General features: G+C 43.9%; 1 protein-coding gene and 1 non-coding gene across 2 annotated transcripts in view; both read left to right on the top strand.

Annotated features, from left to right (window-relative positions):
- The window catches only part of LOC124796144, a 399,330-nt gene that overhangs the window by 327,504 nt on the left and 56,669 nt on the right, over window positions 1–15,157 (top strand). The gene's annotated exons all lie outside the window — the stretch shown is intronic.
- Trnat-ugu lies at window positions 1,358–1,432 on the top strand. Its single transcript has one exon. It is a non-coding gene; the product is annotated as a tRNA-Thr (tRNA).

A 15,157-nucleotide genomic window follows, 5' to 3' on the forward strand; every position in this document is an offset into this window, starting at 1 on the left:
CTATTAAACAGATTGACTGGCAATGGCAAGGAAAGCGTTTCTGAAGAAGAGAAATTTGTTAACATCGAGTATAGATTTAAGTGTCAGGAAGTCGTTTCTGAAAGTATTTGTATGGAGTGTAGCCATGTATGGAAGTGAAACATGGACGATAAATAGTTCGGACAAGAAGAGAATAGAAGCTTTCGAAATGTGGTGCTACAGAAGGATGCTGAAGATTAGATGGGTAGATCACGTAACTAATGAGGAGGTATTGAACAGAATTGGGGAGGAGTTTGTGGCACAACTTGACAAGAAGAAGGGACCGGTTGGTAGGACATGTTCTGAGGCATAAAGGGGTCACAAATTTAGCATTGGAGGGTAGCGTGGAGGGTAAAAATCGTAGAGGGAGACCACGAGATGAATACACTAAGCAGATTCAGAAGGATGTAGGTTGCAGTAAGTACTGGGAGATGATGCAGCTTGCACAGGATAGAGTAGAATGGAGAGCTGCATCAAACCAGTCTCAGGACTGAAGACAACAACAACAACAACAACAACAACAACAACAACATTAAACAGATTAGAACTTTGTCTGCTTGGCTCATCTAATGTGCTGGAGACAGCCTAGTTAGAATAATGCGTTTTACCTATGTCCGTATTTTTAATTATTGTTTTTATTTTTTCAGTTATTAAGAACTTTTTTGCATATGAAGACTGAAGTTATTGTGCCTTCGTATACTTTTTAAATTAAGAACTTATCATTGCAGGTAATATGTATAGTAAAACTATGTTGAGAAAGATATTTCATAAGAGACCATTTGTAAGAATAGAATCTGTAGCTTATGTAATCTCGTTAGTGTATTCTACTACCCGCAAAGCTACACCACCTGTCACATTACTTTCAATTAAAGTTTTACAGTTATAACTGTTGCTGGCTGTATGGTCAACGGTGGCTAAATCTAAAATAAATAAATAAATAAATAAATAAAAAGAAGGAAAAGAAATAGTGAAAAAGAAAGTGATCTAGAGGGCGAAGAAAAGTAGAGGGTAACGAGAGAGTGAGATTGAGAAAGATAAGATACTATATAACTAAAAGTGTTAAACGTAATCGAAAAGAAGATACTAGCAATGGTAAAAAAAGATGTTGACATTAATGAGATAGTATAGTTAAGACTAACCGGCCATTGACCTTCTTGTTCTGTGCTGGATGCTCACACATTGCCCGAATTCTTACGGGACTCGATAAGATTGTCTGCCGCGAGTAATGAGTGTAATGGGCAGGGGCACTACGAATGTAGTGTGTGGACATTAAGTTGGGAATGTGGGTCTCACGGGAAGCGTGCAAGGGGTAAATCCCTACAGTCGCACTATCCTCTGTGCCGTTGGTGGCTCAGATGGACAGAGCGTCTGCCATGTAAGCAGGAGATCCCGGGTTCGAGTCCCGGTCGGGGCACACATTTACAACTCTCCCCGTCGATGTATATCAACGCCTGTCGACAGCTTAGGGTCTTGATTTAATTATCGTTTCATTAATGATATGTCAGTCGTAAGTAATAAAGTTTCATGACTGTTACTGTTCTGTCTACTCATCCAGCAGTCGCAGACAGTGACTCCGTATGCGGAGCGCTATGTCACCCCGAGCACTCGGCATCGTGCTGGGAAAACATGGCCACTTAATTCTGGCAGATGTTCACGCTGGTCTTCAAAAAAAATGTTCAAATGTGTGTGAAATCTTATGGGACTTAACTGCTGAGGTCATCAGTCCCTAAGATTACACACTACTTAACTGTAATTAAAACAAAAACAAACACACACACACACACACACACACACACACACACACACACACACACACACACATGCCCGAGGGAGGACTCGAACCTCCGCCGGTACCAGCTGCACAGTCCACGACTGCAGCGCCTCAGACCGCGCGGCTAATCCCGCGCGGCTCGCGCTGATCTTCGTGGTCTTTGGCACGTAAGGTGTAGCCCACCGGATGTGGATGTGCTCCTCTTGTTGATCTGGCAATGCAGACCATGACCTGGCATGCTGTCTTCCCATCTTCTGCTGGAGTGGCGCAGAAAGCGGGGACCGCTGCTACTCATCTGGAACGCCACGATAAACAGTTGCTTTGTAACGCAGGGAGTCTTTCCTTTCTCTCCGAGCCAGGTGGCGCAGGAGACCGCGTTTCAAATCGCTAACCGCCCATCTCGGCTTAGGTTGTATATCCTCCGAGGTTTGATGGTTACTTTATTCTCCTCTACTGTATCAGACCATTTAGACGACTGCTTGTTGTGACGCTCTCTATTTAGTACTTTGCCAGTTCTCTTAGCGAAATTTTAGAAGTGTTGTCAGGTGTTGCGATAGTTTTTGGTGAACATACGTAACGAGAGAGGCTTTTATGACACATACAATGTCATGGTCTTGCGGTCTTGAAATTTCGTGTTTGAGACAGAAGTAAAATGGATATTCTCAGACACCAACATACGAGAGGCCAATGTGCTGAAAACTGACCAGATACACTTGCAGATGACAAGGCATCCGTTTTATGCGGCCGTGCGGAATCATCGTGTGCATTTGACGTACAAGTGAGTCACATACAGTAACCTTTCCTTTACTGGTTTAAACTGACCGCGGCATAGAAAAATCACTTCCTATTTGAAATCCACACAATGAAGAACGAACCAACAAAGAACAATAAAAAAAGACTGCGAACCGTTTATTACATTGGTGCGTGTGCATTAGTAGCATAGCTGTGAGATACGTAGCAATAAATATGCTCGTATATAAATCGGTAGTTTCTGTGCTTATTAAATCAGAAAAAAATGTTCTGTAATGTCCTGTAATGTGGGGTAAATAACAAAACCATCTGTGACGTCACCCGCACCTTTACTTCCCGAGGCTTTTCCGGAACATATCCGTCCCATTTTTTCGGCAAATATCGATACATAACGAAAATTGAATGCTACCTGATATTCTGTTGGTTTCGCACATTAACTAGAGGTAATAGCGGCCCAAAAAGTATTTACAGCAGCTTTTAATCCGAGGATGTTAGTTCCAGCAGCTTTTAATCCGAGGATGTTAGCGATTACTTGGCATGCGCCGGCCGCGGTGGTCGTGCGGTTCTAGGGGCTCCAGTCCGGAGCCGCGCTGCTGCTACGGTCGCAGGTTCGAATCCTGCCTCGGGCGTGGGTGTGTGTGATGTCCTTAGGTTAGTTAGGTTTAAGTAGTTCTAAGTTCTAGGGGACTGATGACCACAGCAGTTGAGTCCCTTAGTGCTCAGAGCCATTTGAACCATTTCTAAACCACTACTGTTGTTTGTGAGCGTGACGGAGAAAACTTTTTCTGTTATTTTTTTAGCAAAAACTTTTGTGATTTCCAGTCGTCGGATGTAAGATATGTCATTTATATTATTCTTGTTACCTCACTGATACGTAGAGTAATACTTCTTTACTATTTTAAAGTTGAAGCAACGCCGTTTGGCCTAAAATGTAGTTTGATGTTTTTTTCCGGTTTGATATTTTCGTCTATGAACCACTAATTGTGGTATCCTGCCCACTCGTGTCTTATAGAGTGCCTACGACGCTGTTTTCTCGGATAGCTAGACAGCATACAAGCAAATCATATTAATGGAGTTTATTATAGTAACTGAATTGACAATCCTTAACCTTGATTTACAAGGACGTGCCGCAAGCAGTTGGCGACATGTATACTGTTTCTATGTAAGCAATTAGTAACAGATCACACAAGTTCATAAGTCAAGCATCTTCTAGTGCGACTCTTCCAGTCCCGGTCTACTAGAGCGACCGCGGTCAGGCGGCGCATCGCTTTTATTTCCTTCGTGTAGAGGCCGCCCCCCCTGTCGTGGTGACGTCCTAGTCAGCGTGCTATTGCCTGACGTCGTCTCACAGCCCTCTCCGCTGCATCGTTCTTGATCCCCGTGTCGTTCGCCGGAACATGGCGTCCGATCGGGAAAAGTGCGCAAGGTGTTAACGCCAATAACAGTTAGTTACTTCCATGTTGTTGTGTGGCTGGTTTGATGCCAATCTCCATGCTACTCTATCCTGTGCAAGCCTCTTTACCTCCGAGGAACTACTGCAACCTACATCCCTTTGAATCTGCTTAGTGTATTCATCTCTTGGTCTCCCTCTACGATTTTTACTCCCTCCTTCCCCGACGCTTCCCTCGAGTACTAAGTTGGTGATCCCTTGTTACCTCAGAATGTGTCTTACCGACAGATCCCTTCTTTTAGTCAAGTTGTACCACAAATTTCTCTTCTCTCCAGTTCTATTCAGTACCTTCTCATTAGTTACGTGATCCACCCAATTAATCTTCAGCATTCTTCGTAGCACCACATTTCAAAAGCTTCTATTCTTCACTTGTCTTAACTGTTTAGTGTCCATCTTTCACTTCCATAAATGACTACGCTCCAGATAAATACTTTCAGAAAGGACTTCCAGATACTTAAATCTACACTCGATGTCAAAAAAAAAGTCTTCAGATACGCTTTTCTTACCGTTGCTAGCCTACATTATATGTCCTCCCTACTTCGACCATCAGTTATTTTGCTTCCCAACTAGCAAAACTCATTTACTACTTTAAGTGCCTCATTTCCTAATCTAATTCCATCAGCATCACGTGATTTATTTCGACTACATTCTATTATCATCGGTTTTTGCTTTTGTTGATTTTCATCCTATATCCTCCTCTCAAGATAATGTCCATTCAGTTCAACTGCTCTTCCAAGTATTTTGCTGTCTCTGACAGAATTAAAATGTCATCGGCAAACCTCAGAGTTTTTATCTCTTCTCCCTATGCTTTAATTCCTTATCCAAATTTTTCTTTTGTTTCCTTTACTTCTTGCTCCATATACAGATTAACATCGGCGATAGTCTACACCCCTGTTTCACCCCCTTCTCTACCACTGCTTCCCTTTCGTGCCCCTCGACTGTTATTAACTGCCACCTGGTTTCTGAACAAATTGTAAATAGCCTTTCGCTCCCTGTATTTTACCCCTACCACCCCTTAGAATTTGAAGTATAATATTCCAGTCAAAATTGTCAAAAGCTTTCTCTAAGTCTGCATATGCTATAAGCGTAGGTTTGCCTTTCCTTAACCTATCTTCTATGAGAAGTCGTAGGGTCAATATTGCCTCGTGTGTTCCTACATTTCTCCGGAATCCAAACTGATCTTCGCCGAGGTCGGCTTCTACCAATTTTTCAATTCTTGTGTAAAGGATTCGTGTTAGAATTTTGCAGCCGCGACTTATTAAGCTAATATTTCAGTAATTTTCAGACCTGTTAGCACCTGCTTTGTTTCGGCTTGGGATTATTATATTATTCTTGAAGTCTGACGGTATTTCGCCTGTATCATACATCTTGCCCACCAGATGGAAGAGTTTTGTCATCGCTGGCTCTCCCAAGGCTGTCAGTAGTCGTAACGGGATATTATCTACTTCCAGGGCCTTGTTTCGACTTAAGTCTTTCAGTACTTTGTCATATTCTCCGCGTAGTGTCACATCGCCCTTCTCATCTTCATCAAAGTTCCCTTCCCTTTCCATAATATTGCCCATGTACAGACCTTTTATATTCTCTTTCCACCTTTCTGCTTTTCCTTCTTGTGCTTAGAGCTGGTTTTCCATCTGAGCTCTTGATATTCGTGCAGGTGGTTCTCTTTTTCCCCGAAGGTCTCTCTAATGTTTTAGGCAGTGTATATCTTACTCCTAGTGATATATGCTTCTACATTTGCCCTTTAGCCATTCCTGCTTAGCTGTTTAGCGCTTCCTGTCGCTCTCTCTCTCTCTCTCTCTCTCTCTCTCTCTCTCTCTCTCTCTCTCTCTCTCTCTCTCTCTCTCTCCCTCTCTCTCCCTCTCCCTCTCTTTTTGTTTGAATCGTTTGTATTCCCGTGGTGCATTTAATGCATTTTTATATTTTTCTTTTCATCGATTAAATTCAATATCGCTTATGTTAACCAAGGAGCCGGGCGCGGTGGTCTAGCGGTTCTAGGCGCTCAGTCCGGAACCACGCGACTGCTACGGTCGCAGGTTCGAACCTGCCTCGGGCATGGATGTGTGTGATGTCCTTAGGTTAGTTAGGTTTAAGTAGTTCTAAGTTCTAGGGGACTGAAGACCACAGATGGTAAGTCCCATAGTGCTCAGAGCCATTTGAAACATTAACCAAGGATTTCTACTAGCCCCCGTCTTTTTACCTACTTGATCCTCTGCTGTCTTCAGTATTTCATCTCTCAAAGCCGCCCATTCTTCTTCTGCTACTTTTCCCCTGTTCTTGTCGGTCGTTCCCTAACGCTCTCTCTAAAATCCTCTACAAAATCTGGTACTTTCAGTTTATACAGGTCCCATCTCCTTAGATTCCTGCCTCTTTGTAGTTTCTCCAGTTTTAATCTGCAGTTCATAACCTATAAATTGTGGTCAGAGTCCACATCTGCCCCTGGATATGTCTTAAATCTCTGCCTGAGCATTATATAATCAATCTGAAACCTCCAGGTCTCTTTCGGTTATACAACCTTCTCTCATGGTTCTTAAACCAGGTGTTAACTGCGATTAAGTTACGTTCCGTGCAGAATTTTACCAAGCGGTTTCCTCTGTCCTTTCCCCAGTCCAGATTCACGTACTACTTTTCCTTCGCTTCCTTTCTCTACTAATTCCAGTCCCCCATCACTATTAAATTTTCGGATCCCTTGACTATTTCTTTCATCTCATCATGTCTTCCTCATCTGCAGATCTAGTTGGCATACAAACTTGTATTATTGTGGTGGGTGTAGGCTTCGTGTGTACTTTGGCTACAATAAGTCGTTCACTATGGTGTTCATGGCATTTTATCCGCGTTCGTATTTCTTTACTCATTATACCTATTCCTGCATTACCCCTATTTCATTTTGTATTTACAGCCCTGCTTTCACCTGACCAGAAATCTTGTTCCTCCTGCCGCCGAACTTCCCACTATATCTAACTTTAATCTATTCATTTCCCTTTTTAAGTTTTCTAATCTACCAGCTCGATTAAGGGATATGACATTCCACACTCCGATCCGCAGAACGCTCGGAGATCCGAATCGGGGACTATTTGACCTCCGGAATATTTTACGCAAGAGGATACCATCATCGTTTAACCATGCAGTCGAGCTCCATGCCCTCTGGAACGTTACGGCTGTAGTTTACACTTGATTTCACCCGTTCGCAGTACTAGCACAGCAAAACCAGTTTGGTCGATGTTACAAGGCCAGATCAGTCTGTCATCCAGACTGTTGCCCCTGCAACCACTGAAAAGGCTACTGCCCCTCTTCAGGAGCCCCGCGTTTGTCTGGCCTCTCAACAAATACCCCTCCGTTGTGGTTGTACCCACGGTATTGACTTCTAAACCCTTTTATGTACAGAACTATCATCCTTCGTTCTATGCCTTCGTCACGATTTTGAATTTATTATTTCATCTCTGTCTACATTCCGTAAACTACCATGCGGTATGAAGCGGAGCGTACTTTGTGTGCCACTGTCATCCCCCGGCAGCCCCCCCCCTCCCCCTTTTTTCCGTCCCAGTCGCGCATAATCCGCAGAAAGGAAGATTGCTGGTCGAATCTCTCACATTTTATCTTCATGGTCTTTTCGCGAAATGTATGAAGGAGAAAGCAATATATTGCTGACTCTTCAAGGAACGTAGGCCCTCGGGACTGTAACAATAATCCAAACCGCGATGCATAACGCCTCTTGCAGCGTCTGCCACTGCTGTTGGTTCGATCATTCGTGACGCTTTGGGGGTTTCTAGATGAACCTGTAAGGAAACGCGCCGCTCTTCTTTGGATCTTATCTATTTCCTCTGTCAGTCAGATGTGGTACGGATCGTAGACAGAGGAGCAATATGTAAGTATTGGTCGAACGACTGTTTCGTATGCTAGTACCTTTGTTGATGGACTACATTTCCTGAGGATTCTTCTAAGGAATCTGTCTAGCATCTGCCTTCCTCGAGATTAAATTTATGTGGTCGTTCCAACTTCAAATTGCTCCGTGCGTATATTCCTTGACATTTTTCGGAAGTAACTGCTTCCAGTGACTGTTCTAAAATTCTGTAATCATACAGTAAAGGGTCTTTCAATCTACGTATTCGCAATACGTTGGATTTGCTTATGTTAAGGATCAACTGCCATTCCCTGCGCCAAAGTCGATCCCCTGCGAGTCTTCCTACACCTCGCTATAATTTTCTAGCGTGTGTGTGTGTGTGTGTGTGTGTGTGTGTGTGTGTGTGTGTGAATGAGTGAAAAGTGATTTTGCTATAACACTCCCCTGGGGCACGCCCGAAGTTAGTTTTGCAACTGAAGACTTATCTCCTTTCAGAATGACACGATGTGTTCTGTTTTCTAGAAACTGTTTAGCTACATTTTAAACAGTATCTGTTCTATTATATGTCGCCTAACAGAAAAACCCGATTGTAAATGACCTGCTGCAGCCGCTTGGTGCCATTTCAGACACTATTGCATAAAAATGCCCAGAAAACGTTCAAAAAGCAGGACAAACATCTTGGGATCCCGTTGAGATGGCTCCGGCCACATTGCCCCCTTAGTTAGGGAAAACTGGTAACTATGTAAGCTTTCAGGCTCTGAGCACTATGGGACTTGACATCTGAGGTCATCAGTTCCCTAGAACTTAGAACTACTAAAACCTAACTAACCTAAGGACATCACACACATCCATGCCCGAGGCAGGATTTGAACCTACGACCGTAGCGATCGCGCGGTTCCAGACTGAAGCGCCTAGAACCGCTCTGCCACACCGGCCGGCAGGCTTCCAGGAAAATAGATATTTTTCCCTGATATTTTCTTTTTCACTTAAATATATACGATGTGATACCTTACATTAGGTAGTCTCAGATCTTTTAAGCAGCAAGCTTTTATCAATAATCATCGCTTGGTGAAAGTTCAAATTCGCTTTCAGTAGCCACTTTACCCCAGTCTCCCCTATTGCATAGTGACAGACTAAATGGAGCGTTATTGGAGAATAAAGCTGATGTTTCACTGCTTCAGGAAACGCCAGACGTCATGGGAGAAGAACTGTAGATTATCAACTACTTTGTCAAGAGCTGCACCTATATAGATAGCCTTTCTTATCCTGCCTCCGTCTTATTCCAGCGGGGTTGTAGTTGCCCATTCTTCTTGTGAGCATTCGCTATTTCTCAACTCCCGTGACCTCGGCATGGCTATGCTTATAAGCTGGCGAGCCGCGGCCGTTTACCTTCTGGCGGTAACATTCCATAAAAGAGGCGTACATATGCCGATTGACGCAATGCGTTTCCTGCGTGAGAGGTATACAGTAGCACACACAAAAAAGATGCTGCGTTAACTTGTCTAGAACACAGAACTTGATGTAACGCTCGTGCGGCTGAAATCGTACCTAAGAATTTAAGAAAGATACGAAAAGATACTAAGCAAATAAACCTCAGCCTCAAACACAGAAGGCGTGAAGCCTCGGTAGCCTACAACCCTCTCCGTGTTAATTGATTTGCCCAACATGGTCAGTTCCTGTACGGACTGGATGGAAGCAAAGAAGTGGTGACTCACGCAAAGCACAGCTATTTACTTACACATTTGCAGCACAGCAAACGCAAGTGTCTGCGTGCCTGACCTCCCATGAAGCATTTACTGTGTCTTTTATCTTCGGAATTCTTGTCCGTTGAGCTGCAAAGCCAGCATTTCTTTGCAGTGTAAGTTATCATCGAAAGCATAATTCAAGAATGCACTTAACAATGGTTAGTGGTTTGCCATATTACTCAAAACTGGTTAATCCGTCCGAGTGTTAGTTAATTAAGTGAAAAATAATAGCTGATTACGGTTTACCATGTAATTATTTCCTTCTTGCTTGAAGGGGTACCAACAACGAAACAATCAGGAAATTCCGCACGTACGGATCGTACTAGAGCTTGGGTAGAAACTGATTCATCGCAGTTAGCCCCTTTTAATAACACATTCTCCTACTTTAGACTCGTTTCCCGCACGAATTAAATTTTACGTGTTATAAAACTCAAATCGGACTCATCGAAATACCGATAAAAGAACTTCAAAAATGGAAGTACAGTTCTAAACTGAGTTGTTCCCTTACATTTGTGTAGAGAAGGAGAGGGTAAGCGCATAGCTTCTTGTTGACCACTAAGGACGAGAGAGACTCCAGTGGACATTTCGCGTCGATGAACGACTGACTTCAAAGAAGATTCAGTGTTGGAGAAATAGTGTTCACATTGCATCGCATCTGTAACGGCACATGAATTGGACGAGGTAAGATCACGGGACTGGCCGTTAGTCGCACATAGAAAGGACAAAACATTACTTTTGGTAGTGCCCAGATAATCGATCCCACATGCGAAGTCGTACATGCTCTTGGATTTTCACTCACCAACATGTACAGGGTTTACTGGAAGCACCACTTCATGGGTAGAACAGCCGTGAACATGGTCGAAAGCCAAGTCACCTACCTATGTGTAGCAGGACGGCATGTGGTAGATGTACGAGGGCTATTCGGAAAGTAAGGTCCGATAGGTCGGGAAATGGAAACCACGGTAAAAATCTAAAATGTTTTATTTGCAACAGTTAGATACACCTTGCAGCTACTTATCTCCATAGTCGCCGATCCGACTTAGACGTGTATCGTAGCGTTGTACCAACTTTCCAATACCCTCGCTATAGAAGGCAGCCGCCAGTGCTTTCCGCCAATTCTCTTCGCTGGCCTACGGCTCGTTGTCTTGTGCCAAAATGTTGTCTTCATAGCCAGCGGTTCATGTGAGCAGAGATGAAACTCAGAGGAAGACAATTACGGGCTGTATTGTGGGTAGTCAAACATTTCCAATTGAAAACGATGCAGGAGCATCTTCATTGCCCCTGCAGAATGCGGCGGAGAATGGTCTTGAAGAAGAAACAGCACGACAGTTATGTAATGTTAGCTGCATAGCTTCAGGCGAAATTTCTCACCAGGCCCTCGTACTTGGCGGCAGACACTATTTTCTAGACATCTTTACGCACTCACTGGGAGCTCAGAAATGGGAAGAGCGACGTGATGGTAACTGGGGTTATACTAGAGACACTACCCAACACATCTGTGCAAAGCTTTATCGGATTGTCATAGTCGTTTCCATTTCGCGACCGATCGGACCTTACTTTCCGAATAGCCCTCGTATTAGTCTCAATGCTGGACGACAACTTGTGGTCAGTCATACTAGTCAGAATTTTCTTCCCGCACCGGTATACGGGCATTGTAGCCAAGCGCGAGTATCACTGCTGTCAGAATATGAAGACAATCCTGATCGTAGCAGCACAGCTCAACATATCCCTCATGCAATTCAGTAGTACGTGTTGCCTCTCCAATCTGTGGCTTTTGCACGCTATTCAGTCACCTCAACATGGGTTGAAGTGTAATTGCAATACGTGTGCGCTTAGACACTTTATGGCAGCGGGGAAGTCGCCGGCTGCATAGGCAGTCTCCACAACGACGCAGTTCGAACGTTTAGTCGCTGTCGTGAGACAAAATACGTTCAAGATCAGTCTCGTTGTGGCCACCAGCTGATGACACCTACCCACAAATTGTGGCTCACAGGTACCCACAGGCGAATACAACAGAGCTACGCAGTACCTTTCTGGAAGCAGTAGGCTATTTTCTTACGTTAAAAATATGGCTCGGATTGTTGTTATTCTGATCGATTGTAACATTTGAACAGCATTTACGGTCAGTATTCTCACTAAATATGTTATTTTTATGTAATTAAAGCTTAAAAATCATTAAATATCAAGATCTGGTCAGGTGATCGAAAGCCCTACGTTATTGGTTGATGCTATGGTGACGTCACATGGTAGGAGTAAGACGAAGCTGCGCTTGTGCAATAGGAGCGTCAGCCCATGTTACGAGGTTTTTACGTACAAATACTGCCAACAGTTTAGCTATTTAGTGATGAGAAACGCAATTAAAACTATTAACTGACAATAGAAAGGATTTTTGTTAACGCTGATAGAGGAAGCCCTTTCTGCTCCACCCATTTAGAGCGGAGATATGTGCAACGACGAACAGTCTTTTCCCTGCTCATTGCGACATCATTAACCTCTCTCAAAATTAAGAAATTGTAGAAATTTTGCAAATGGATCTGTATATTACAACTAGATTATCAGTCATGAACTACGACCCAAAGTACAACGTTATTATTCTTGGGAAAACCCAGTGCCGATTTCCTGTGTAGGAGGCACTCAATGGAGATACTACATGTCAGGCGTTCTGCGGCGCACTGGATAGAGCATTCGACTGCAGTGAAAGGGGCAACATCTTTTTAAAAGTTTTACACGAAATACGAAAATAGCGTTAATAAGAACTGATTGTAGCAGTTGTTTAGATTTTGGGATGCATTATATATAGTTTCACATTTGTCTTAGTCTGAGTCTGAGAAACGGACAACAGAGGATAAAATGCATCACTTTGCGAACAGACAATCTACTTTTTTGGGAAGCATTGCTAGTAGTGAAGATATCACCGTATGTCCACAGTACGAGGTGTAGGAGGATGAGGTTACACGGAGAGATACAAAGCGTGTACAACATGCAGATCACACAAACGTCATGGCTGTGACGTTTTTGAGAGTAAACTAACGTTGGCGTCTGAAGCAGACTTACTTCATCATTATGTAAGATGATGAAACTGCAAAAGTTTAAACAATAAGGATCGTAGCTAGACAGTACGAAGATAAAAACATTGAATCTAATAAAATAAAAAGTGTGTGGTCACATTAACTAGAAAATATAATTTTAAACGTGACGTGTGTGAACAGCGTTTGAAAACTTAAGCGCATGTAAAGAGCAGGGAAAACACAATAATATTCAGTTTTTGATCATGTGGTGAAGTTTTGTAATTGTGATTTGGTTTTCATATGAGAGAACTGTCGAGTCGTTTAACAAATAAGTTAAAATTCGAACCATGGGGATAATTTTAACAGAAAAGAAGCAGCCATGTAACTCAGCGATATATGGACAGTGGCGCTACAGAGTCGATGAGAAGTTTTTATCTTTGTCGTATTGTGATCGATAGTTCTATTTTATCTTTTGACACGGTTTATGTCTGCTATCACGTGAAATCCAGACCACGCCCACTTTCCACGGTATTTAGGCCGCTCTTCGACGTCCGACTCGTCAGTCGGCAAGACTCAACACAACCAGGAGCACCTCCGAAGATGCCCAACGTAGCTTTAGACGAAACGTCAGTGATTGAAGAGTTCCATGGACCACGGCCATACAACCCGGAAGAATTCTCAGCAGCTGAAACATCCGGTCGTGAAAGCCCTCATTGTATAATTCTGTAATTGTCTAGAATAGCGGGCCTGATGAAGTGTTATATCGCAGAAACTGATCGCTTGTAAAATACGACGGTTGCCCAGAAAATAATGCACCGCATTTTTTCTTCAGCAGTTCATTATTGAACGTAATAAAAATTACACACATGAAAGAATGGTGTTTTATCTACACACCCTGTTTTTCCATGTAATCTCCATCCCGTTCTATGGCCTTCCTCCAGCGCGAAACAAGGGCGTGTATGCCCTGTCGGTACCAATCCTTGTCTTAGCGGCGGAGCAAGCGCTTCATTGTGTGAATCACCTGCTCACCGTTAGCAAAATGTCCTCCACGAATGGCAATTTTTAATGGCCCAAACAAGTGGAAGTCCGACGGGGCTAGATCAGGGCTGTCTGGTGTGACAGCCGTGGATGGTTTCCCCGACCGCTGCAAATCGTGGAGCTCCCCCGAACCGCCTTCTGATGACCTTATCCTCCGCGCCCAGCGACTAACTGTATTTCTGTGGACAGCAGATGCTCCATAGACTTTGCACAAGCGTTTGTGAATTTTCCCACAGACGCTTGCAACAACGTTTCGCATTCGTTGCATTGTTTTCGGGTGAGAGAAAAAAAAATGCGGTGCATTACTTTCTGGGCAAACCTCGTAAATTGGAGAGGAACTTTTTGTGTTAGCAGAAGAGCCAACACCGTGTTACGAGTGGAGGCCGTAATGCACGCGTTTTAGCTCACGCAGGCTGGCGTGAGGAGGAAAGAACTATACTCACGTGATGTCTGGAACATCACAAGGGATGAGAATTCAGAAAGCGGACGTAATTAGTTTGATACTTAACTTTAATCCATTAATGATGAACGTCGCTCTTGGCGGTACATGATTCATAATATTATCTGTTCAGAATACATTCTTGAAGACAGTAATTATAGTAAGTGAATATGGCGCCTTGCTAGGTCGTAGCAAATGACGCAGCTGAAGGCTATACTAAACTGTCGTCTCTGCAAATGAGAGCGTATGTAGACAGTGAACAATCGCTAGCAAAGTCGACTGTACAACTGGGGCGAGTGCTAGGGAGTCTCTCTAGACTAGACCTGCCGTGTGGCGGAGCTCGGTCTGCAATCACTGATAGTGGCGACACGCGGGTCCTACGTATACTAACGGACCGCGGCCGATTTAAAGGCTACCACCTAGCAAGTGTGGTGTCTGGCGGTGACACCACAGAACTTCCAGCTGACGGCTCTTTGATATTTATTACGTACATATCGACTGCTGTTCCGCAATCCAACACAGCAAGAAAAATGGATGCACCTAAGTTACTTATTTTGTCTCCTCCGATGCCGAAGTAACACAGATTTATGCTGTTAGGTAATTTGCTCCTGTTTGTGTTGCTGTGGGGTAGGTATCAGTACGTCGAGCAAGACAGTACTCCCATTCTCGAACAGCTTCAGTCAGTCTTCATTAACGCGCGAAGAATGCGATGGACTTTCCTGTGCGCTGTTGGATGTATCTGGGATTCTGCGCAGGTGTAAATGCGGTATGGGCGCTGTTTCAGCCAGAAACTGTAGCTATAAATTGTTTGTGGAGTACAGGCAGAGTCCTTCGGTGATGTCGTTGTCTTGTAGGGTCCGTTTGAGGAGGAGTCGACTGGTTGCCATGGCGAAAAGTGTACGTCACAATTTTCGCCACTCACTAGGACGTGAGTACGGAAAGGGTTTGCGCAGAGTGCGGATAGCAGATTGGGACGGCAGTCCACCGTGGCTGTGGCCCTGAGGTGGGCCGAGCCGGGCCATTGCGTCACGGGCGCGCTCGCCTATGCTAACGGCGGACGTTAATCACGGTCGGACCGTGGCGCTGCCACGGGCTTCCCA

This window comes from Schistocerca piceifrons, chromosome 4, assembly GCF_021461385.2.
Source record: "Schistocerca piceifrons isolate TAMUIC-IGC-003096 chromosome 4, iqSchPice1.1, whole genome shotgun sequence".
NCBI lineage: Eukaryota > Metazoa > Arthropoda > Insecta > Orthoptera > Acrididae > Schistocerca > Schistocerca piceifrons.